The following is a 4,156-nucleotide window of genomic DNA, read 5'->3' as shown; positions in this document are numbered from 1 at the left end:
GAGAACCCTTAGGACTTACTCTCCTAGCAACTTTCATATGTAACACACAGCAGGGTTCATTATCTTTATCAGGTTATACATTACATTCCTAGTACTTCTTTATCTTATAACTGGAAGTTTGTACCTTTTGACCACCTTCATCCAATTCCCCCACCCCTACCCCTGTCTCTGATCTCTTTTTCTATAAGGACATGGAAATAATTTTAAAAGCACATTCTCCTGAATTTCCCTCTACCAACCCACCCTTAGTAATTGAAGGTAAAAGGGTCCTGCAGCAATGTCTACCTATCTGCAACGTGACACATCTTTGACTGATAGAAAACAGACAAACTAATGAGAGGAAGCTAAATAGGGATATTGTTTCCTGGGCTCTGATGACTTAGTGCTGGCAAGCAGGTGAACTCTAAGAGATAAGGAATAAGGAAAACTTTACACTTGGCCTTAGATAAGTAGAATATGATTTAAAACAAAACAAAATGAAACAAAAAAATAGCTGACTCCTATTTAGAGCTTACCAGGCCAAAGAAGTAGAGCCCAGGATGTATTCTGAGCCTTTAAATGCATAAAGAGCAGGCCTGGGAAGAGGGCTAATTGAGAGCTGAGTGGCAGTCTCACTGTGTGGGAGAGGATAGCTGTGTACCTATTAGCATAAACAACACATTCCAGGGCTCCAAACTATGTAACTTCCCACATTGACCCAGCTGACCCCAATGCTGAGTGAGCTAGTCAGCATCTGAGAGTAGAGTGAAAAGTTACATAGATGTCAAAGGTAGAAAAAAGGTAGAAAAAGTTCAGCTATGTCTCTCCATTTAGTTCAATTCAACAAACGTTAACACCTCACGTTCAAAAAACACTGTAACAGAAAGTAGGTACAAAGAACAGTAAAATGGATGCCTCCCTATTTTTGATATAACTGTTAACTTTTTTTCTTAGATTAGAATTCGAATTAAGAGAAAGGACTTGCTTATTATTACTTAACTACAGATCATGGAAAAAACAATACATGAATTTACTAAACATTTAAATTAAGTCTTACTAACAGATACAAACTACTATATATAAAATAACCTACTCTATAGCACAGGGAACTATATTCAATATCTTTTAATAATCTATAATGGAAACAAATCTGGAAAAGGATATATATAGATAGATAGATATCTGAACCACTTTGATGTACACCTGAAACACCTGTACCCCTGTAAATCTAGCCTTCTAGCAATTTGACCTAAATTATGAGCGCTGACACCTCCTCCCACAGTACACTCAGGATCACTTTTTGATCCAGGACAGCTAAACCTGAGTCCCAGTCTGTCCCTAGTCCTCTCCATTTCCATCAGCTTGCCTTTTCTTCCTTTTTCCATGCTTATGGGTATGTGTATGGTTTCCCAGAGATGTATGGATTCCCCCTGCTTTGTGATGATGTTGCATTATTAAACCTTTAATGTTACACTGACAATTTGTATGTCTCCCATCCCTTGTGTTCCTTTTTCTTCTAACTTGTTAGTTCCTCTTCTGGGGTCTCTCTCTCTCTCTCCTATCTGGTCTCCTTGAAGTTGCAAAATCATTCGATACTTTCAACACATATTTATGGAGCATAGCTGGCTGACTTTGTGAGTTGTGCTACTCTGGATATTTTCCCCGGCTTTTCCCTATTTATGCCTCCAGAGTGCTTTTTCATTCCCCATCTTACTGCAGTTATACTTGTTTCTCTGCTCCTCTACTTCGAGAAATCCCGTGGTTTAGTCCGGAAAAGACTGAGTTCATGAGAGGATGCCTGTAAAAAGATCATGCCCCAGGAACACTCAACAAGTCTGAAGTCAGTCTGTCTGTCTCTCTTTCTCTCTCTGCTTCTCTGTTTTTCTTTCTGGCCCTGAGGTTCTCTGCATTGGAGGGAATGACAATGTCATTTGAAAAATCTCACCCACAATTTCATAGGTCACCCTCTCATGCATTTTTTCTCCCAACACATACTCTGTAAAATACCACTTTTATAGCTAGAACTAGTTGCAGAATTTATCAGAAAAGTTTTGGGGCTTTTAGATTTCTTTTATAAAAAATCCTTATGATGACTCACGTCATAAGGGTGATGTATGAAACTGTCAGACTGATTTTAATTTTGATCCTTTATGTTTCCTCCCCACTCTGTCACTGTCACACTAATGACTGTTAAAATACCCCCAAAGACAGGCGAATAAGAAAACAAAGACAAGAGCCAGAAGATTGCAAGTTCCCAAATGAGCAAATGTTGCCCATATTTGAGAAAAATTATATTGGCTTAGTTTATAAATGTTTGAGCATTATGACAATCTCCAGAGGGAAAAAAAGATAACCTTTGACTGTAAGAATGAGATACTTTGTTCGTGATGTCACCAGCCAGTTATTGCAATTTTTAAAGATTAACACCTTCCTCTCTAGGTTAATTTTATTTAGTAACAATTACAAATGTATTGACCTGTGAATGAAACAGATGTTTCAAGCATTATATGTTGTCGTATCAAGTATAAAATCTAAAGGAGTAAAACATTTTCAAAATCATTTTTAAAGAAGTCAGAAAAAATTCTGCTCATGTTGAAAGCTGTCCTTGCTAAAAGAAGAATACATGTCTTAATTTATATGTATCTGGCATGGAAAATCTAGCTATTATAGAAAATTTGTAATAATTCATAACATAGTTAACTGCCCATTACTAAGGCCTTACCTGTCTCCACTCCATCCCATTGAGTTGTTCATATCAGCTTAATAACTGGATGGCCTGAGTCAGGTGTCAACAATCAGCTACCTTCCTCTTATTATGCATTATCATCATCTCATCACCAAACAGCCAACATTCAATGAAGTCTGCTGTGCGCTGGGCACTTTTAAAAACATATCTCATTTAATTCTCACAACAACCTTATCAAGTAGGTATTATTATCCCCTTTCCAAAGGAAACTGAGGCTTAACAAGATTAAGAAATTTGCCCAAGGTCTTATACCTAATAAGCGGTGAAGCCAGGATTTGAAATGGGCATGTCTGCTTGCATATCTGATAACACTGCGATGCTTCCATGATGGATATGATGGCAAAACTTCTTAAGTGGTTCAAAATCAGCAGCTCATAGGAAACTATTGAAAGTATATAGGGGGACAAATTGTAACTTTCATCAGTAATGTGAAATTATTGTGCACATCTACCTTGATGATCAGAGAAGCATGAAAAATATGCTTCCCTTAATTTGAAGTTCTGGTAATAAAATATTTCACAAAGAACTTTTCCATTTGAGCTTAACTTAAGAGAGCAGGCCAGGCATTGTTGTTCTCATTTTACAGAAAAGGAAGCTGAGTCTTGGAGAGGCAGAGTCACACAACTTGGACACAGTGAAATAAAGCCTAGACCCCAAGTCTTTTGAGTTCTAGTTATTTGCTCTTTCCAACACATTTTAAGGAAGCCCATGTTTATGAATGATGAGAGGAAGCTCCCTGGACTTTGTTCCATGATTGGTCAAAAAAAAAGGCGGGGGGAGAAAGAAAGCACCATAAATCAGCTTGAAATATCCACTGAGAACTTCGTTCACTAATTAAATGGTACTAATAAGTACTGTAACAAAACTGTTCCTGGAGTTACTCAGTTATTCTGGGTCTTTCCCATGTTATTAAACTGCTTGATTTTCTCCCTTTAAAAAAAAACAGTGCTCGCTTCGGCAGCACATATACTAAAATTGGAACGATACAGAGAAGATTAGCATGGCCCCTGCGCAAGGATGACACGCAAATTCGTGAAGCGTTCCATATTTTTTGGATTATGAGAACAACAACAACAAAAAAAATCGCCTGCTTTGTGACACAATGTGACTTCAAAACATATGAAATAAGGAAGACGAGAAATTTGAAATAATGAAAAGACCATAAACCATTTACAAACAAAAAGCATTAAAGTTTGAATAGGACTATGCTAAAACATTCTCAGAAGTCCCCTTGCATATGCCAATTTCTTTGTTACAAATTATCTTCCAAGATGATCTAGATATATTCCAAATATTTTTTCTCTTATAAATCATAAAGCAAATTTGCTAAAACTGAAATATGCATTGTTGAGTTTTTAAAATTCTAATTCATTTTTTAAGTTGGCGAAGTAACATATAAGATTTAATACACAGTTTAACAGAAAGTTAGGA

At 36.8% G+C, this 4,156-nt stretch overlaps 1 non-coding gene across 1 annotated transcript; it reads left to right on the top strand.

The window, feature by feature from the left end:
* The first annotated feature begins 3,670 nt into the window (after positions 1 to 3,670).
* LOC115802898 (U6 spliceosomal RNA) lies at positions 3,671 to 3,777 on the top strand. Its single transcript, XR_004023476.1, has one exon. It is a non-coding gene; the product is annotated as a U6 spliceosomal RNA (small nuclear RNA).
* The last annotated feature ends 379 nt before the right edge of the window (positions 3,778 to 4,156 follow it).

The sequence above is a fragment of the Delphinapterus leucas genome, chromosome 11 (genome assembly GCF_059928025.1).
Source record: "Delphinapterus leucas isolate spDelLeu-1000000601 "Yukka" chromosome 11, BTC_Dleu_Yukka2, whole genome shotgun sequence".
Taxonomy (NCBI): Eukaryota; Metazoa; Chordata; class Mammalia; order Artiodactyla; family Monodontidae; genus Delphinapterus; species Delphinapterus leucas.
This window is presented reverse-complemented; position numbering and strand designations above follow the sequence as displayed.